The 22,076-nt window shown below is 45.7% G+C and overlaps 1 long non-coding RNA gene across 1 annotated transcript in view; it reads left to right on the plus strand.

The window, feature by feature from the left end:
* The window catches only part of LOC146854262 (uncharacterized), a 100,088-nt gene that overhangs the window by 6,487 nt on the left and 71,525 nt on the right, over positions 1 to 22,076 (plus strand). Inside the window, exon 2 of the long non-coding RNA XR_014981183.1 lies at positions 17,833 to 17,893. This is a non-coding gene — a long non-coding RNA (uncharacterized LOC146854262). The remainder of the gene's footprint in view (positions 1 to 17,832; positions 17,894 to 22,076) is intronic.

The following is a 22,076-nucleotide window of genomic DNA, read 5'->3' on the forward strand; positions in this document are numbered from 1 at the left end:
AATATTTAGGTCCATGGCCAAACAGACAGCTGTGAATAATACAGCAGATTTTGAATTTTACACGCTGTCTAATTGGCAGCCAGTGAAGTTTTGTCAAGAGGGGAGTTGATGGAGACCTTGGCTGGGCGTTGAGGACTAGTCTCGCAGCCGTATTCTGGACCACCTGTAATCTCTGTAGCTGTTCTTCATTTGCCGCGACCAGCAGGCTGTTACAGTAGTCGAGTCTACTTATAACCAAGGCTTGGACAAGAGTCTTCCTATAGGAATGTGATAAAAATGGGAAGACTTGTCGTAGCAGTCCAATGGTCTGAAAGCAAGAGCCTGCTACTTGGTTTGTGTGCTCTTTAAACAGAAGGGATTTGTCTAGGCGCACACCAAGATTTTTGACAGTCTGTTTAGGGGTTGGGGTTGGTCCTAAATCCGGAGGCCACCATTCCGGAGACCACAAAAGTGTGGCCTCCCCAAATAGCATTACCTCAGTCTTCCCTACGTTACACTGGAGGCGATTAACGGCCATCCAGTGAGATATTGCCCTCATTCTGTCCGCAAAGGATTTTTGTATTGAGGGCGTCAAGGTTTTAAAGGGGAACAAAAGCTGAGTGTCGTCAGCATACAACACAGGAGTGAATCCATGAGATCTTACAATATCCGCCAAGGGGGCTATGTACACGTTAAACAGTGTAGGGCTTAGGCATGAGCCCTGTGGTACTCCCTTGGTGAGCTCCCTTGAGATAGAATGGTGGGAGCCCAATCTTACCTCTTGTTGGCGGTCTGAAAGAAAGCTTTCCAGCCAAGAAAGAGCCACACCTTCTATGCCCCTCTCCCTTAGACGATCGAGAAGTATCTCATGAGAGACAGTGTCGAAGGCAGCGGATAAATCTAACAGCACTAGAATCATTGAATTACCTCCATCCAGTGACATCTTGATGTAGTCAGTCACTGAGAGGAGGGCAGATTCAGTGCTGTGATTGGGCCTGAATCCAGATTGAGAGAAATCTAGGCCCTCCGTTGCCTCGATGTATTTGGACAAATGAGTGTTTACGTGTCTCTCTGTCATCTTGCTGAGAAGGGGTAGGAGGGAAATGGGTCGGAGATTGGAAAGATCAGTCCATGGAATTGCTGCATTCTTTCGGATTGGGTTCACTACTGCTTTTTTCCATTCTGTGGGTACAGATCCTTCCCTAAGAGAATGATTAATCAATGTTTGAATGTGGGGTCCGAGCAGAAGTTGCAAAGAGGCAGTTATTTTAGCTGATAAGAAGTCATCTGGAGAACCCGATTTTATATGGCTCATTAGGGAAGTGAGATCAGAGTCACCCACTGCTGGGAATGTCGTAAGTGTGGTTTGATTACGTGTGGGCAGAATAGAAAGGGAAGAAGGGTTATTACTATTTTGAGTGGCAGCTAATAAAATTTTGTCATATATCAAATTAATTTTATTTTCAAAGAACAGGGAGATTTCGTCGCATAGTTGTTGGGAGAAGTCATCAGGGCTTTTGCATGCAGTGGGTTTTACGAAATCCTGAAGAATTTTAAATAGTTCCTTGGATTGGTTTCCCGCTTAGGTTAGGAAACGATGATCTGATTTTTCGGGTAAGCACGTTCCTACAAGCTGCTGTTCGCTCACGTGCTTCTATGAACGAACCTTAATGCCCTACACACTTTGTAATATTTTTGTCTGACTTTTGCACGTTATTGCACTTTATTTGTAATATAGTGCTGAATTTGCACATCGGTCTAAAATTTCATAACCCGCTAATAATGCTGCTACATCCCACAGCCCGTCCAACCTTTTTATCTTGTTTTTTATAAATTGTAATTTTGAACTTGCATTGGATGATATGGTATATTTATAAGTTTTAAAAATTGTACTGTATTGTAGTTGGTAGTGATGCATTGTGCTTTTATGGATATTTTTTATCCGAATAAAGATTATCTATCTATCTTATTTAATAAATTACATTTACCCAACTTCCGTTGGCTCCTTCACTCAACAATTTAGTGACGAGGAATTTACTTAGGCCCACAACGCATTTCTTTGAGGAACATTCTCTCCTGAATATATTCCTAAGAACTTTCATGAAAATTCACAACGGAGATTTTCTATCGGACTTCAAAGATCACAAAAAGGTATTTTCCTTCGAGCGCCTATATTTATATCATTTCGCGTTTCGATTCGATCTACCTTGTATATGAATGCGGATTTATTTTCTTCAGTCAGTATTTGTTTTGGCAGTTTACTTTCACTGTTGGTCTCTTGCGCGAGAGCACGGCCGTGTTCTGCCTCGAGCTGCTCATTGTGACGTAACACTTCGTGTTACCAGCTGATCTAACTGAACGCTGTCAGCCTCCGTTTTGACGCTTCATGTTGCTCGTGTGAGTGTTTGATTGGTTCTGATGCTCCGTCCATCACCACCCCCTTTTGTACCGCTTTGTTCGCCATAAGTTGGCAGGGTATGCTCAGACGTGAGTCCCTTGCTCACTTTGCCACTGGATTCAAGCAAGCCTGGCTGACGACGGCTGAAATGCCAGAAACCGGTCCTCGGAAGCTTGTTTCCGGTCCAGGGAAGGCATGGCTTGGCAGTTCGGGCTGGACTGTTCCCATGAGGCACAGGGTCAGACTGATTTGCATATGGCCATGTCTGAACTGGGGTGGCAGAGTGGGCCAAAGAACGGTGATGGATCAAACCCAGATCTGCTGACTGGGTGTGAGTGTTTGATTGGTTCTGATGCTCCGTCCATCACCACCCCCTTTTGTACCGCTTTGTTCGCCATAAGTTGGCAGGGTATGCTCAGACGTGAGTCCCTTGCTCACTTTGCCACTGGATTCAAGCAAGCCTGGCTGACGACGGCTGAAATGCCAGAAACCGGTCCTAGGAAGCTTGTTTCCGGTCCAGGGAAGGCATGGCTTGGCAGTTCGGGCTGGACTGTTCCCATGAGGCACAGGGTCAGACTGATTTGCATATGGCCATGTCTGAACTGGGGTGGCAGAGTGGGCCAAAGAACGGTGATGGATCAAACCCAGATCTGCTGACTGGGTGTGAGTGTTTGATTGGTTCTGATGCTCCGTCCATCACCACCCCCTTTTGTACCGCTTTGTTCGCCATAAGTTGGCAGGGTATGCTCAGACGTGAGTCCCTTGCTCACTTTGCCACTGGATTCAAGCAAGCCTGGCTGACGACGGCTGAAATGCCAGAAACCGGTCCTAGGAAGCTTGTTTCCGGTCCAGGGAAGGCATGGCTTGGCAGTTCGGGCTGGACTGTTCCCATGAGGCACAGGGTCAGACTGATTTGCATATGGCCATGTCTGAACTGGGGTGGCAGAGTGGGCCAAAGAACGGTGATGGATCAAACCCAGATCTGCTGACTGGGTGTGAGTGTTTGATTGGTTCTGATGCTCCGTCCATCACCACCCCCTTTTGTACCGCTTTGTTCGCCATAAGTTGGCAGGGTATGCTCAGACGTGAGTCCCTTGCTCACTTTGCCACTGGATTCAAGCAAGCCTGGCTGACGACGGCTGAAATGCCAGAAACCGGTCCTAGGAAGCTTGTTTCCGGTCCAGGGAAGGCATGGCTTGGCAGTTCGGGCTGGACTGTTCCCATGAGGCACAGGGTCAGACTGATTTGCATATGGCCATGTCTGAACTGGGGTGGCAGAGTGGGCCAAAGAACGGTGATGGATCAAACCCAGATCTGCTGACTGGGTGTGAGTGTTTGATTGGTTCTGATGCTCCGTCCATCACCACCCCCTTTTGTACCGCTTTGTTCGCCATAAGTTGGCAGGGTATGCTCAGACGTGAGTCCCTTGCTCACTTTGCCACTGGATTCAAGCAAGCCTGGCTGACGACGGCTGAAATGCCAGAAACCGGTCCTAGGAAGCTTGTTTCCGGTCCAGGGAAGGCATGGCTTGGCAGTTCGGGCTGGACTGTTCCCATGAGGCACAGGGTCAGACTGATTTGCATATGGCCATGTCTGAACTGGGGTGGCAGAGTGGGCCAAAGAACGGTGATGGATCAAACCCAGATCTGCTGACTGGGTGTGAGTGTTTGATTGGTTCTGATGCTCCGTCCATCACCACCCCCTTTTGTACCGCTTTGTTCGCCATAAGTTGGCAGGGTATGCTCAGACGTGAGTCCCTTGCTCACTTTGCCACTGGATTCAAGCAAGCCTGGCTGACGACGGCTGAAATGCCAGAAACCGGTCCTAGGAAGCTTGTTTCCGGTCCAGGGAAGGCATGGCTTGGCAGTTCGGGCTGGACTGTTCCCATGAGGCACAGGGTCAGACTGATTTGCATATGGCCATGTCTGAACTGGGGTGGCAGAGTGGGCCAAAGAACGGTGATGGATCAAACCCAGATCTGCTGACTGGGTGTGAGTGTTTGATTGGTTCTGATGCTCCGTCCATCACCACCCCCTTTTGTACCGCTTTGTTCGCCATAAGTTGGCAGGGTATGCTCAGACGTGAGTCCCTTGCTCACTTTGCCACTGGATTCAAGCAAGCCTGGCTGACGACGGCTGAAATGCCAGAAACCGGTCCTAGGAAGCTTGTTTCCGGTCCAGGGAAGGCATGGCTTGGCAGTTCGGGCTGGACTGTTCCCATGAGGCACAGGGTCAGACTGATTTGCATATGGCCATGTCTGAACTGGGGTGGCAGAGTGGGCCAAAGAACGGTGATGGATCAAACCCAGATCTGCTGACTGGGTGTGAGTGTTTGATTGGTTCTGATGCTCCGTCCATCACCACCCCCTTTTGTACCGTCATGTTGCTCGTACAGCGTGCGGCCATTTTGAATTTCATGAAACTGACACAGAAGTGATTTTCTTCACGGAAGATTCTCCTAAACTGCCGGTAAGAAAAGGATTAATAAATAGCCATCTATTCTAACCTATTTTAAGCAAATAATTATCTCCATGAGTGACACAGAAGTAAAAACTGAAGGTGAAGAAAATTGTGTAATTAAGACTGTTATGGCTCAAAGTAATGCAATCTGCACACCAGCATTTTTTCTAAATGAAGCAGGGAAAACCACCAATGAGACGGAAAAACTGGCATAGAGCCTATTTGAAAACTATTTGGTGGCTATTGATGGAAAAGAATATAGTGCAGAAAGAAAGAAAGCCATAATGTTTGGCTTACTAGACAATGCTGGACAGGAAATATTCGACAGTCTACCGGAGTTTGAGCAAACAGCAGGGCAAATAGATGCTATGGATGAATATTATGAAGCTGTTAAATGTATGGAAAAGCAATTTTCAGAAGAGCCGAACATTATGGTTGGCAGACATAAATTTGCTATGCGCAAGCAAATGGAAGGTTAATCAGTTGAGGAGTACATTGCTGCGTTAAGAGTTCTGGCAACAAAATGCAAATTCAATGAGATGGTAGATGTTTATATAAGGGACCAGTTTGTTTTCCAATGCTACACAAAGAAAATTTAGATTTTTCACAGCCTTGTGGGCAAAAAATCTGGATTTTATTAAGGACACGGAGGCCAAGATTATGCAAATCTCCTTTATTGCCACAACAATGAATAGAATATAGAACTCAAAGCAACATTCCATATAGTATATAGAGCATGAGCACACATCGGTCTTCCTTCTTTGTGTTAGTCCAATGCTGCGAACAATAAACATATCTTGAAAATGACGTGAAGAACTTTCATTAAACAGGAGTAATGCATAGGCGGATTATTCTGTAAGAAAAAATACACAATAGGTCAAGATGAATAAACCCTGGGCGGGTCAAAATTGGTGGGATAATCTTGGCCTCCGTGTCCTTAATAAAATCCAGATTTTTTGCCCACCAGGCTGTGAAAAATCTAAATTTTATGGCACGACACGGAGGCCAACATTATGCAAGTTTAAAGTGAATTCAGCACATTGTCAATCACATTATTGATTGGCCTAAAGTAACATTTTTTAAACATACTTTCACTCGACCAATCAGCGGCTCTAAGGATATCTTGCAGTCCACCTCCTAACATAAATGCTTTAGAAGCTGACGCGCCTCTGAGGGAATGTGCGCCGAAAATAGAGACATCAACACCACTCTCTTTCATCACTTCTTTCACTCATCTTGCAAGCGTGGGAGATGATACAGCTTTATGTGGGAATCTGTGAGAGATCAATAATTGCATTCCAGTACCTCTCAAGGAGTCGGTTCTCTTTTCATACTCTTTCAAGCATTTGACAACGCACAAACTTTCATTCGAAGAGAAGAAAGGATAGAAAATCGAAGATGACATAGTCTTAGTTCTTTTCCTGAGATAAAAACAGACTCCCTCAGGTTGGTGAACTCTGCTACAAACATCCAAAGCTTTCACATCAGAAGTTCGTCTAAAAGAAACTAGGCAAAGTAATACAGTAAGTTTATAAGAGATACGTTTAAGAGAAAGCTCAACATTGTCCCCCCAAGAGGATATAACTTGTAAAACATTTCTAACATCCCAAAAGGCGGTATATTTTGGAGTTGGAGGATTAAGAACTCGCATGCTTCTCATAATTTTCTTAGTTAAAAGGTTTTGTCCCACCGATACGCCATCAACCAAGCAATGGCCTGCAGCAATTGAAGAGCTATAGACATTAACTGTTCTGTAAGATAGGCCAGAAGAAAAAAGTTCTGATAGAAATTAACTACGTGAACTAAATCAGTTGAAACGGGATCATAGTGTTGTTGAATACACCAGCGAACCCATTTATTCCATGCCAGTCAATATGCCTTTCTTGTTCCAGATGCCCAAGACTCAGATATGAGTTGGAAAGCATCTTGCGAAAGGCCTGGGATTCTCCATTGACGCCTGAAATCTTCCATGCCGTCAAAGTCAAGAGACCCTGGTCTATGAGAGGATGAGAATCGCCCTTTGGGCCCCGAAGAATTTCCCTGAAAGGTGGTATTAGGATCGGGAAGTCCACAGTCATCTCTAAAATGAGTGGGAACCACGCTTGCGACCTCCAAAGAGGTGTTATTACCGTCATATTTTGTAAGTAGCGACGGGCGTGTAGGAGAAGGCGAGGGAGCATTACAAATGGAGGGAAGGCATATGGCTTTAAGCCCTGCCAGTTCTGGAGGAAGGCATCCACACTGGATGCTTGAGGGTCCGGTTTCCAACTGAAGAAGCTCTCTAGCTGTGTATTCAGTCTGTCCGCGAAAAGATCTGTCCCGAACGGACCCCATTTGTCTTGTATTATAATGAATATTCTCTCGTCTAGTTTCCAATTGCTGGAATCCTTGAAATTCCTTGAAAACCAATCCGCTACGCCGTTGTTTAAACCAGGAATGTGCTGTGCTGTGACAGAGAGTCCCTTGTTCAAACAATAGTTCCAGAAACCTTTCGCTAAATCCGTAAAACCATTTGAGTGTGGTCCCCCCATCTTGTTGACATATCTCACTGCAGAGACGTTGTCCATGCGCAGCATTATGCAACATTTCATTGAATTTTGGGTGAAACTCTGAACCGCAAAAGAACCTGCTAGTAATTCCAAGCAGTTGATATGAAGTTCTTTCTCGAGTTGTGTCCAACGACCTCCTGTCGAACAATTGCCACAAGTGGCACCCCATCCCTCCCTGCTCGCGTCTGACTCTATTATCAAATCTGGTGCTTCGCCGAAGATGGCTCTGCCATTCCAGGCTTCTGCATTCTTCAGCCACCAAGTCAGTCTTCGAGTCTTGGTCTAGACGAGTCATTTGGGAATTAGAGAGGTTGGTTTTGAGAGCTTTCGCTTTCAGTCTCTGAAGGGCTCTGTAATGTAGGGGACCTGGAAAAATTGCCTGGATGGTTGAAGAAAGCAACCCCAGGATCCTGGCTAAGAATTTGAGTGGAAAAGATTTCAAAGATAGTATCTTTTTCAGTTCTTTTCGAAGTTTCTTTATCTTTTCCCTTGGAAGTTTCAGTTCTGCATGTAATGTGTTGACCACGAACCCGAGAAATTGCGTTTCTTGGGATGGGATTGTACACATTTTTTTTGAGTTTATTACGAAGCCTAAATGTTGAAGTAGACGGATAGTAAGATCTGTGTGATAAGTTACCATCGATTTGGATTGACCCATTATGAGGATATCTTCTAGATAAATAATTAGTCTTACACCCCTCTGCCTTAGCCACGCAACTACCGGTCGTAATACCTTGGTGAAGCACCAAGGGGCTGAAGAGAGCCGGAAGGGGAGGGTGCGAAATTCCCAAAGTTTTCCTTCCCAAATGAATTGAAGGAATTTCCTGTGAGGTTGCCAAATTGGAATAGTTAGGTAGGCGTCTTTCAAATCTAGACGAGTTAACCAGTCGCCCTTTCTCAAAACGTCCCTTAGGAGGTGTATTCCCTCCATTTTGAAGTGGTGATACGATACCCATTAGTTTAGGCTTTTTAAATTTATCACAGGTCTCTGACCTTTGTCTTTCTTTTCCACTAGGAAAATGTTGCTCACAAAACCAATTTGTGAACTTTCCATTATTGCCCCTTTGGCTAGGAGGTCTTTTACTTCTTGAGAGACTAATTCTCTCTGTTCTTGAGAGAAATGTATTTCTCGGGGTCTTATTTTTTGGATGCGGGTGTCGATGAATTCTATCTTGTAACCCTTGACTGTGTCTAGAACCCACGGGTCTTGTGTTATCATGGGCTAATTCCCAGAGAAAAGGGCTAGTCTCCCTCCCACCTTTATAGGGGTATCTGAAGGGTCTTTCGAGGTTTGTAACGCCCTGAACGTCTCAGGATCGTTTAACAGACACGATAATGAGAACGCAACCACTTGTGAAGGTTTAGTTATTTTAATGAAGGCAAAAATAATACAAGGAATAAACAAAGGTTATAGTCACTGGAATCCTCCAGGCTAAGTACGTTACCAGCCCACAGCACGGATGGTCCTAACCGTCCTCTGCATATACGCCGATCCCGGCGTATGCCAACAGAGGGCAGAAATGAAATGGCCGACAATGCCAATCGGTAGGCTGTGAGGGGCACGAAGAGTGTTGGGGAGAATCGAGGAGTCAGGGAAACACCCAGCCGGGGTCTCTACCTGAAGGGAGCAGCCGCTCAACCTCTTCCTCAGACTGCACCGGGACGCGGAGTCACCTCCTGGTGATGCGTCACCGATACCCCAATCACAAGCAAAGAAGACTGAACCGAGAGCAGCCGCTCGATCGATCCTGTGGACTTCCGAGTCTGTAACGCGGCAAACACCTCCTGGTGTGCGTTACAGCTGGCAGTCCCTGTATCTCTGGTCGGGCTGGGAGTTACGACTCCAACCAGCAAAAGCGCCACTGCGCTTTGACTCAGCCGAGTCAAAAAGCGAAGCTCAATGGTTATCCGGTAGAGCTTCCGGGTCCTTCACAGGTGACGATGGGGCAAGACACGGCCCAGGGAGTAACGACTCGACCTACCTCCGTTCTTGCCTTACTGGAGCACCACTCCGGAACACTGCTCTTCACTAAGCAGGTACGTCGGTTGTAAACACAATATCCGACAGCGTTGTACCTCCCGGTTCCTCCCTTTATAGGGCGTTGTTTTCCTTGAGTTATGTAACAGCTCTCCTGTTTACATAAGGGCGTGTTTTCCTTGAGTTATGTAACAGCTCTCCTGTTTACATAAGGGCGTGTGTTCCTTGAGTTATGTAACAGCTCTCCTGTTTACATAAGGGCGTGTTTTCCTTGAGTTATGTAACAGCTCTCCTGTTTTACATAAGGGCGTGTTTTCCTTGAGTTATGTAACAGCTCTCCTGTTTACATAACCTCTCAACCGCTAAGCATCCTGAGAGATGTAGTCCGTTTTTGCTGGTTACCGTTTTCCTCCCCTCGCATGACAGGAATTCTTGACAGTACATCCTCCCTCTCAGCGGCTCCCCACGGGTCCAGCGCTGGCAGGAAAACGCCGATGGAACAAGGAGACCAAGCGCGGAGCATGAACCCCTTCAGCCGGTTCCCATGACTGCTCCTCCGGGCCATAGCCTTTCCACGCAACCAGGTACCACAGCTTCCCCCTGCGCCATTGGGACGCCCGTATGCCCGACACTTCATACTCCACCTCCGACTCCACGCATACCGGCCTAGGTGTCCCAGACAGCTCGGAGGGTGCTGGTTTGAGCAATGATACATGAAAGACAGGGTGTATCCGCAATGACTGGGGCAAGCACACCTTCACGTTCACGGGACCCATACACTTGGTAATTCGATAGGGGCCCATGTACTTGGGATGGAACACACTGTTCTTTCGAAACCTCATGTTTCTTGTGGATATCCAGACGTAGTCTCCAGTGCGGTACAGTGGCCCGGGCCTTCTCTTCCTGTCTGCCGCAGCCTTGTATTTTCTCTTGGCCTCTATTAGGACAGCCCTTGAGCGCGTCAACGTGTCTTTTATGTGTGCCACCCTGTCCGCTGTGGCGGGAATCCTGTCCTCTCTGAACGGATGTAGAAATGGCAAGAACCTGGGATGTTGGCCATAGTTGCTATAGAACGGAGATGACTGTGTGGAGCTGTGAGTGGCGTTGTTATAGGCGATCTCTGCAACCCATAGCAAGTCGACCCATTCTTCCCTGCCCTGGTCCACAAAACATCGCAGATACTGTTTGAGCGTTTGGTTCAGGCGCTCGGTTTGGCCGTCCGTTTGAGGGTGGTAGCTGGTGGACAGGGCGGTCTTAACATGCAGCGCAGTGCACCAAGTCTTCCAGAATTGCGCAGTAAACTGCGACCCCCGGTCCGACACGATCACCCCAGGTAATCCATGCAGTCGTACCACATTCTTTAGGAGTAGTGACGCCAATTCCCCGGCCGTAGGGACTCTCTTGCAGGGGATGAAGTGCCCCATTTTCGTCAAGTAATCCACCACCACCAGTATTGCCGTCATCCCCTGGTCTACCGGTAGGCCCACCACGAAGTCCAGTGATATGCTATCCCATGGTCTATCCGGGGTCGGAAGTGGATGTAAGAGCCCTTGGATTCGGCCATGGTCGGCCTTCATGGTAGCACACGTAGGACACTCCTGTCCCCACCTCCTGACATCCACTCTCATGGTTGGCCACCACCAAAAATGCCGTCCCATGCTAGCCACCGTTTTTTCAAAGCCCAAATGACCTGCGCATGGAGAGTCATGGCACCAGATGAATGCTTGTTTCCTTAGCCTAGGCGTGGGTATCAATAGGCACCTGCCCTTCAGGGGTATCCCGTCCTTCAGCTGCCATTCTCTGTGACTGAGGAGCCACCTCCGCCATGCGAATGACCTGATCCCTCTCTTTATTCCCCTCAGGAAAGTATCCGGTTGGATAACCCCCAATACCATCCCCGGGGAAATGATGGAATGCTCGGTCGCAGGCAATGGTTCCTTAACTGCAGATTGACGGGACAGGGCGTCCGCCTTCCGGTTTTCCGTCCCCGGCCGATATGTGATGCGGAAGTTGAACCCCGCAAAGAAGATCATCCACCGCAGCTGTCTGGGAGAAAGGTGTCTTGTGGCCGTCATGAACTGTAGGTTCCGATGGTCCGTGTACACCGATACCACATGTCTTGCCCCCATCAACCAATGCCTCCATTCGGTGAAGGCGTCCTTGATTGCGAGAAGCTCCTTCTCCGCAATATGGTAGTTGCGTTCGGCGTCGTTGAGTTTGCGGGACATGTACGCAACGGGATGAAGCACCCCTGTGTCGTGGTTGCGTTGGGACAAGATAGCCCCCAGCGCCACATCCGATGCGTCCGCTTCCACTACGTAGGGGAGATCCGGATCGGGGTGAGCCAACACCGGTGCCTTACCAAAGGCGCTTTTCAGGGCCTCAAAGGCTTTGTTCGCTTCAGGGGACCAGACAAACTCCTTGGACTTCCTCAGTAGCTGTGTGATTGGGGCCACCAATCCTGAAAATCCATCTATAAACCGCCTGTAGAAGTTGGCGAAGCCAATGAAACTTTGGACGTCCTTCACGCTTTGGGGCACCGGCCATTCTTTCACCGCCTTGATCTTTCGTTCTGCCATCTCCTGTCCCTCTGGACTCAGCATCACTCCGAGGAATTCCACAGATGTGACGTGGAAGTCACACTTGCTGAGTTTACAAAACAGCATGTTTTCCCTCAGCTTTTGGAGCACGGCTTTGACGTGGTGTACGTGCTCCTCCACACTGGACGAATAGATGAGGATGTCGTCGATATATACGACCACGTAGATATCCAACTCCTCTCTGAATACCTCATTCAAAAAGTACTGAAAGGCTGCCGGGGCGTTGCACAGACCGAACGGCATGACGAGGTACTCAAAAAGGCCGAACCTGGTCTTAAAGGCGGTCTTCCACTCGTCTCCGTCCATCATGCGCACCAGATGGTATGCCCCTTTCAAATCCAACTTGGTGTAGATACGAGCTTTCTTGACCTGTTCCAGGAGTACACTGATGAGAGGCAAGGGGTACCGATTCTTTACGGTTATCGCATTCAATGCCCTAAAGTCCACACAGGCTCTCAGCTCCCCATTAGCCTTCGGGATGAAGAAGAGTGGCGAGGCGGCCGGAGACTTGGACGGGCGGATGAATCCTAGCTTGAGGAGTTTATCCAGGTACCCCCGGAGATGCACGTTTTCAGGCTCCGTCAGGGCATACAGCCTGCCGCTGGGAACGCTGGCCCCTGGCACCAGGTCGATCTGGCAGTCAAACTGTCTATGTGGTGGTAGCACTTCCGCCTTCACCTCATCAAATACATCCTCAAAACTGTGATAAGCCTGGGGGAGAGCCACATCTTTTTCTGCCGCTGTAGCCACCGTCTGACTCCCGCTCTCATCTGCGTCAAGGGATTCCGTTCCTATTCCACAATGCAGGATGCAATACGGTGACGTCAGTTCGATGCGATGTGTTGGCCAATCCACAGAGGGGTTGTGTTTCTGTAGCCACGGCAATCCCAATATGACGCCATATTGGGGCGCTCGGATGATGTTAAAATCAATTTGTTCCAAATGGTTCCTCCCACATCTCATCGGAAGGACCCCCGTGTGCTGCCCGATGGGCCCCGTCACCAATCGCCTTCCGTCTACAGCATAGACGTCTTCGGGTACAGCTTTGGGAAGAAGCACTAGCCCTAGCCTGCATGCCTCGTTGTGGTCCATAAACATGCCAGTGGCCCCTGAATCCACCATGGCCACAACGGGTATCCACTGGTCATGCACTCCCACGTGCACCGTGAGAAACAGGTGTCGTTGTCCCTTAGTGACCGAGTTGGAAAGTGAAGGGATGGATGAGTGACTCCGAGATGCCCCTTCTTTGGTCTGGGAGTCCTCTAGTTTTCCGCCTGTACGTCCACCACGGCTGTTACCGACCGGTTGGCCCGATAACGTGACGTCTTCGGTTTGGCAGGGCATTCACGTACGTAGTGGCCTTTTTTGCCACAATATAGGCACAATCCTTGTTTACGGCGTGACTCTTTCTCCGTGGCTGTGAGGCTCGCTCGTATCGCGCCGATGTCCATGGGTTCTCCCTTGGATGCGGTGGAAGTTTCAGGACTTCCCACTGTCACATAGGATGGAAGGGATTTTCCTTTTCTCCCATGATCCCCCTTTCTTTCACTTAGCCTATGTTCCAGCCGTAATACCAGGTTGATAAGGCCCTCACATGTCTTGGGTTGTGGGTCAATATGAGCCACGGCGTCCTTGAGCTCATCGCACAGCCCGTGATGGAAGAGCGCCGTCTGTTTAGCAACAGGCCACTTGGTTTCCGCAACCAGCCTTCGGAATGCGTTGAGATACTGCACCAGGTCGTTGGATCCCTGTCTCAACTCAAGCATTTCACGGTCCGCCGTGTACGAGTCAGCCCTTCTGTCGAAGACCTTCAGGAATTCCTCGCGAAAAGCACCCCAATCACATAAGATGGGGTCGTCCCTGCTCACCAGAGGTACGGCCCATTGTGCCGCGTTTCCAGCCAAATAGGATATAAGGAACGCCACACGAGCCTGACTCGTGGGGAACGCCCTTGGTTTGCACGATAGATGTAGCGCCACTTGTGTGAGGAATACCTGCACTGTGTGAGGATCCCCACTGTACCTCTCTGGTGTTGCCAAGGGGACGGCTACCGGCATTTCCACTACTACCGCAGGGGTCTGGTTTGTGAGGGAGGTGCTGGGCGTGAGCGGGTCCAATTGGATAGCATCCAGTCTGGCTTTTACATCGGCTGTTTCTTGCCTGGAGGCAGCCAATTCAATTTGCACGGTCGCTAAAGCAGCCAGCACATCATCAAGTGTTGCCATGTCTGTTATCGACCGGGAGACAGTTAGTGTTATTAAGGTCGGATATTTTGTAACGCCCTGAACGTCTCAGGATCGTTTAACAGACACGATAATGAGAACGCAACCACTTGTATAGGTTTAGTTATTTTAATGAAGGCAAAAATAATACAAGGAATAAACAAAGGTTATAGTCACTGGAATCCTCCAGGCTAAGTACGTTACCAGCCCACAGCACGGATGGTCCTAACCGTCCTCTGCATATACGCCGATCCTGGCGTATGCCAACAGAGGGCAGAAATGAAATGGCCGACAATGCCAATCGGTAGGCTGTGAGGGGCACGAAGAGTGTTGGGGAGAATCGAGGAGTCAGGGAAACACCCAGCCGGGGTCTCTACCTGAAGGGAGCAGCCGCTCAACCTCTTCCTCAGACTGCACCGGGACGCGGAGTCACCTCCTGGTGATGCGTCACCGATACCCCAATCACAAGCAAAGAAGACTGAACCGAGAGCAGCCGCTCGATCGATCCTGTGGACTTCCGAGTCTGTAACGCGGCAAACACCTCCTGGTGTGCGTTACAGCTGGCAGTCCCTGTATCTCTGGTCGGGCTGGGAGTTACGACTCCAACCAGCAAAAGCGCCACTGCGCTTTGACTCAGCCGAGTCAAAAAGCGAAGCTCAATGGTTATCCGGTAGAGCTTCCGGGTCCTTCACAGGTGACGATGGGGCAAGACACGGCCCAGGGAGTAACGACTCGACCTACCTCCGTTCTTGCCTTACTGGAGCACCACTCCGGAACACTGCTCTTCACTAAGCAGGTACGTCGGTTGTAAACACAATATCCGACAGCGTTGTACCTCCCGGTTCCTCCCTTTATAGGGCGTTGTTTTCCTTGAGTTATGTAACAGCTCTCCTGTTTACATAAGGGCGTGTTTTCCTTGAGTTATGTAACAGCTCTCCTGTTTACATAAGGGCGTGTGTTCCTTGAGTTATGTAACAGCTCTCCTGTTTACATAAGGGCGTGTTTTCCTTGAGTTATGTAACAGCTCTCCTGTTTTACATAAGGGCGTGTTTTCCTTGAGTTATGTAACAGCTCTCCTGTTTACATAACCTCTCAACCGCTAAGCATCCTGAGAGATGTAGTCCGTTTTTGCTGGTTACCGTTTTCCTCCCCTCGCATGACAGGAATTCTTGACAAGGTTCTTACCTGTTGAGAACCCTCGGTTTCTTCTCTCCCCTCGGAAAGGTCTTGAACAGCTTCTCTGTCTTGGCGGAAAGAAAGATTGGCCTCCATAAAAGCTTGTCTGTTGGAATCTTGTGCCTCGTCCCAGAAAGGGTCTGGAAGATGATTGTCCTCGGCCGGGGAATCGACCCCGCATTCGCCCGGCCCTTCCAAAAATGTTATCCTGAAAGAATACTTTCTTAATCTCTAGTTGAGATTTTTGAATAGAGCTAAACGCCCCTACATATTTGGCCATGTCCCGAATGAATTCTTCTCCAAAGAGGAGTCCTTGAGAAGAGGCTCCTCCTTCTTTATTCGCTAGCTCAATTAGTTTGGGGTCAATTTTTAAAAGGATGCCTTTCCTTCGTTCATTTGAAATGGCAGTGTTAGCGTTGCCAATCAAGCATATTGTTTTTGGACCCATTGCTGTAATTCTTTGGGGTCTATTGGTGTCCCTTCCACATAAGCGTTTTCAGCCAGTTCGAAATTTTTTGTTATTGGTCCGATAGTGTCCAAGAGTCTGTCTTGACAGGATTTTAGACTCTTGTCAATCCCTTTCCTAGGGTCTTTTGCGCCCTTGGCAATAAAAGCCACGACCTTAGGGTCAAGTTCAGGGGTCATAGTGATCTTATCTGGAAGTGACGGGCGCGGGCATTCAGACCTCAGTCTTAATCTCACTTCCTTAGGGATTTCTTTTCTGAGCCAAAAGGTAATGTATTCGGCGACATGTGGAGAAGGGAACCATTCTGGGGACAAAGGGTGTTTGATCAATAGGGGGTCAAACATGTTCTCCCCGAAGGGGTCAGTAATGCTCATTTTTGAGCCTGAGGCCTTACTTGCCTCTTCAGAGCGTTCCGGTGTTTTATCATCTATGATCTCATCTTCCTACTCAAATTCTGATGAGTAGGAGAGATTTATTTCTGCTTCATCCTCCTCTTCGCTGTCAATTTGTAATGGGGGGTCCTTGACGCCCATCTGTGATGCTCGAGGCATCGTGCTTGTCACCGCCTGAGAAGCGAGATTCATCATTTTTCTTGCTCTTTTTTGCAGAAACAGCAGGGTTTTCTGCTGCGGCTCTTTTCTTTGGGGCCTTAACTGCTTACTGCCCTTTCTTTAGGAGGGTAAAAATGGGTAGAACTGGTTGAGGAGCATTTCGAATTTTTTATTTATGGTCTCATTGAAAGAGTCCATGGCTTTATCCATGGCCCTAGAGACCAAGGATTCCAGTTTACCTTCCAGGTTAGTATCTGGAACAAGGGACATTGTCCACTGTCGTCTTCATCTTTTTTTTTTTTTTAATTAAGATCTAATTAGATGTTAATCTATCTTTTTTTTTTTTTAAATATATTTTATAATTATTTTCAAATTATTTTAAACTTTTGTGGTTAAAAATATATATTATTAATATTTTAAGTTTTGGGCTTAAATTCCTGTTAAAATTGGTGAATTATGGTTATTTTTTAGGGTTTGGGGCTGTGTTTCTCGTTGTAAACGCTGAAAATCTCTGTAGTCTTCCTCCGGTTGACAGCAACTGCCAAATGTTGCTGTGTAGTTATAGCAACCACGCACGTTTCCTGCGTGCGTGGTTGTTGCTAATGTCCATTCCTTTAATCCTCCCCTCCCCGCGATGCGCGATTGAAGTGCGCATCGGGGTGGGGAAGGAAGAAGGCCTTCGGCGTGAGAGCGGGGTCCGGAGCCGAGAGCGTAAAAAACGGGGATGAGGTTGGAAGCGCCGCGCGCTAGAGGCGGTGAAGGATCAAAGGCGGAAAGCAGTGGGATGCTTTCATCGCGATCCTGGCTCGCGCTTGAAGCGTTGCCAGGGAACCTCGCTAAACAACAATACTTTTGAAGTGCGCATGTAGGCGGGTCTTGGGGGCGTATATTAGCGGAGATATTAGCGGATTACTAACAGAATAAGGCGAGCGGTGACACATGGGTATATCGGAGTATACGAGTATACAATCTAAAGAGTCTCTAATGAGAAGAGGGAAAAGGACAGTAAAACGGTACACAATAACCTCTTAAGAGAGGAGATAGGGAATGAAAGGTATCGCATAGTAGGGTCAACAGGACCCAGTTATGTGATAAGAGAGACAGAAGTTGTCAAACATAATTAAATGAGCACGAGTTAAGTGAGGGTACTTATCTTGTGAGAAGCAGCAACAAAGAAGGAAGACTGATGTGTGCTCATGCTCTATATACTATATGGAATGTTGCTTTGAGTTCTATATTCTATTCATTGTTACTGCTGAGTTGTGGCAATAAAGGAGATTTGCATAATGTTGGCCTCCGTGTCGTGCCATAAAATTCAGAAACGTTTACTGGCCTGTAGAAATCCTACCTTACAGGAAGTTATTGACATTGCCAAAGGGATTGAAGTCTCTTTAATATCTACTATTGAATTGTCTAGAGAAAATTCAAAAACTACTAATGTTTTTGCTTTACAGGAGAGAAAGAAGTATGAACAAAAATATGAAAACACGAACAGAAGTTACAATACTAGAGAAGGTAACATTTACAGTTGTTACAGATGTGGATCAAAAGAACACTTAGCTAACTTTCAAAATTGTCCAGGACTTGGGAAAAGATGTGGAAAGTGTATAAAAGTAGGTCATTTCACTACATCGTGTAAAAATGTTAATAGTACCTTTAAAAACAAAGTGAAAGTTAGTGCATTAGAAGAATTTGATGAGGAAATGTGTTCCAATATAGTTCTGTCAATTGATGCACAAGAGGGTAGAATTAGAGCGCCAGTAGGAAGTGTACACATCGGTGCGGTGGAGTTACAGATAATGGCTGACTCTGGTTCACCAATAACCATAATTTCAGACAAAATGTTTGATGAGCTCTGGGAAGATTGTGATCTAAAAGAAACTGACGTAAACCCTAAAGCTTTTGGGGAATTTGAAATTGAAATGGTTGGGTATTTTGGAGATTTCTTAAATTTTTACTAAAATGTATGTAGTCAGGAAAGGACGCAACATCGTAGGATAGAAAGACTTAGCTAAACTTGGTGTAATTTTGAAGTCTGGATCAGATGAACCAATAGTGTTGGATGATAATTTCTGTAACAGTATAAGCGTAAAAGATAAATCCCTAACACTTGAAGCAGTCCTAGAACAAAACAAAGAAGTCTTTGAGGACCACATTGGTTGCGTCAAAGGTTTTGAGCATAAAATAAAATTAAAAAAAGACTCAATACCTGTTTCACACAAAGTTAGGCAAGTGCCCCTATCAGTTAGGAAGGAACTTAAGATATTACTTCAAAAACTTTGTGATGAGGGTGTAATAGAAGAACCTGAATCATCCGAATGGGTTTCCGCCATTGTCGTAACAAAAAAATAATGGCGAGTTGAGATTGTGTGCTGACTTGAGATCCCTCAATAAAAATATCGTTGTGGACTGCCATGCTTTGCCAAAAATACAGGAGATTTTGGCATCCACAAGTGGCTCGCAAATGTTTTCTCTTTGATCGATCTTAGGTCAGCATACCATCAAATAAAATTCGCTGAGGAGACTAAGGATCTCACAACATTTGTGACTCCATTTGGAGCGTACAGATATGTGAGACTACCTTTTGGACTTGCTTCAGCCGCGAGTTTGTTTAAAAAAATGATGGATATAATCTTTAAGGATGTTAAAGGAATTGAAAAGTTTCAGGACGACATTTTAGTACATGCCCCAATGATGGATGAGCACAATAAAATATTATGTGAGGTACTTAAAAAACTAAAAGAGAAAGGTATGACAGTAACTAAAAAGAAATGTAAATTCGCACAGGATAAGATTGATTATCTTGGGCATCAGCTTACTTCTGAAGGAATAAAACCTAAAGATGACTTGGTGCAAGCTATATAAGAAGCACCATGCCCACATGATAAAGACACATTAAAATCCTTTATGGGTCTTTGTGAGTACTACTTAAGGTTTATTGAAGGGTATGCAGAAAAGGTTGAGCCTTTAAGGAAACTAATGCGAAAATTAGAAAAAATTGTATGGGAGGAAGAACAAATTTACGCATTTAATGATGTAAAGAAATCTATACTATGTGCACCTACATTGTTTCCTTATGATCCAGAAAAAAAATGTGATAACAGTTGATGCAAGTGCTGTAGGCATTGGGGCTGTATTTAGTAAAAAAATGAAGAGTCAAAAATCTACTGTTGGTTTCATTTCGAGACGTCTTAAACAAGCTGAATTGGCATATAGTACCATCGAGAGGGAGACACTTGCATGTGTATGGGCGGTGGAAAAACGTAAAACATATTTGTGAGGTAAGGAATTTGAGATTGTTACCGACCACAAACCTCTTATATATATGTTTGAAGGTTCAGGGAGAGGTAATAATAAGGCTTCATCTAGACTTGTAAGACTGATTGCTAAACTACAAGAATATAATTTTAAAGTAAGCTACATTCCTGGAAAAATTACTTCTAGGGCAGACTTCCTCTCAAGAATGCCTATAGCCAACTATGAAGAGGATGACAAAGAGAAAGTAGAATGTGTGGTTGCCCCAATTGATGCAACAATACTAAGTATTGGTGATATAACAGAAACAGAATGGATTGAAAATCTTACAAAAGACAACACATTTTACAAAAAGTGATGGAATTTATTGTAACCAAATGGCCTCCCTTGCGGAATTTGAATAATGACTTAAAATGTTATCACCAATTATCAGATGAATTGACTGTGGTTAATGGACTACTCATGAGGCATGATTTATTCATTCCACCTAATAATCTTAGAAAAAGACTCATTTGCATCGCACATAAAGGGTATCCAGGATCAACAGCCACAAAAAACATTCTCAAAGAATATTATTGGTGGCCTGGTCTTAATTCAGATGTCAACAACCACATTGATTTTTGTGAGGAATGCCTGAGAGTGGATAAACATTGGAAAGTAAGCAAAAACGATTTGCAGTTAGTTGAAATACTGAGAGGCCATTGGTCAAAAATTGCCATTGACTTTTCTGGACCATTTGTATGTATGGAAGACAACTGTAAATATCTTGTGGTATTGTCAGATTATTACACAAAGTGGATTCACTACAAGTTTTTGTCTAAAATTTCAACTGATATTGTAATTGAGTTTTTACAAGAAATTTTCGCCATTGAAGGTTAACCTATTGTTTCTCTTTTATTGTTTCTCTTCACCATCGTTAGCCAGACAAAATTAAGTCATTTTTAACAGCGTCAATTCGGCCCACCCTCCCACCCCAGGTCCAAGAAGTAACAAAGGATAATAAAAAGAACAGTGAAATAGAGGCGATCTTAAATCCATATAAAAGCAAGAAACAATGGATACAATGGAGAGAAAGAGGAAGAGATAAATAAATCACAAATATAAACAAACAATACTCAGCATATACATTATTCCTCAAAAGTATTCAAAGACTCAAGCCATCTAGTCAAAGGGTCCCAAACCACTAACCCCCTTTCTCTTGCTCTTCTTCCCTTTTTAGTATAAACGGCTTTCTCCAATCTGTACGTAGCAAGAAATCTAGCTTGCCATTGACTAAAAGAAGGGGGATTCAGGTCTTTCCACTGCGTGGCAATACATATCCGCAGAATAGTCATGGCTACAAATAACAAAGCTCCGCCTTCTTTAACACTAAGTGTCTCATATAACCCCAGCATAATAGTAATTGGTGTAAGTTGAATGTCTAATAGAAGAACTCTGTTCAAAAACAGTTGGGTTTCTTTCAGAAGTGGCACAAGTTTTGGGCATGTAGCAAACATATGTACAGAGTCAGCACAATATTCCGTACAACGAGGGCAAGTAGTTCCAGGCCCAGTTGACCATTTAGAAACCTTATTCGGAGTGATATACATAAAAAATCCAGTTTTGTAAAATTGTGCTTGTAATTTGGGAGATAGCAGGTATGTATGTGCTAGACTTAATGCGGAACAGAAAACATTAGAAGAGATATTCAATTTAAGCTGCCATTTAGTATCTACTTTACTTAGATCATCTGGTCTTAGCTCATTCAAAGTACCGTATATATCTCCGATCCTGGGTACTTTAGAGCCTAGTAGCTTATCTATAAAGACTGATGCTACAAACCCAGCAGACCCTTCCAAATTCTTTACGAGGTACTTCATAATCGCATGATATTGAAAAATCTGTTCATTGCTTAGATTAAAACCAATTTGTAGTTCCTCAAATGACAGAAAGCGACCTGCCCTGCATAAATCTCCCAATCTTCGTACCTCAGCATGATACCACTATCGTAGATATGTATTTTTAAAGATTAATGGTAGATTGTCATTATTTCTAAGCGGAGTGTAATAACTTAGCCTATTAATTCCATATATTTTACGAACAATACGTAAGACCTGATAGGCGCAGATCATTGTCTTGAATTTCACTAGTTTGTAGTAACTATACTCCAGCTGACGCCAAAGACATCCCTTTACTTTTTCCCCCAACAACAAAACATAGGGAGAGGGCAGGCCTGAGGGAGAAAAAGATGATTCTTCATGCATTAGTTCACAGCAATGTTGTAAAGAGGCAGCCCAGTAATATAGTTTTAAATTAGGAAGAGCCAAGCCTCCTCTCTCACTAGGTAAAGAGAGAAGATTAAAAGCCCTTCTTGGATTCGAATAAGACCAAATAAATTGAGAAAAGATATGTTCAAAAACTGCCAATATATGTCTGTTAAAAATAAGCGGGATTGCACGAAAAA

Source organism: Triturus cristatus, chromosome 4_1 (assembly GCF_964204655.1).
Source record: "Triturus cristatus chromosome 4_1, aTriCri1.1, whole genome shotgun sequence".
Classification (NCBI taxonomy): Eukaryota; Metazoa; Chordata; class Amphibia; order Caudata; family Salamandridae; genus Triturus; species Triturus cristatus.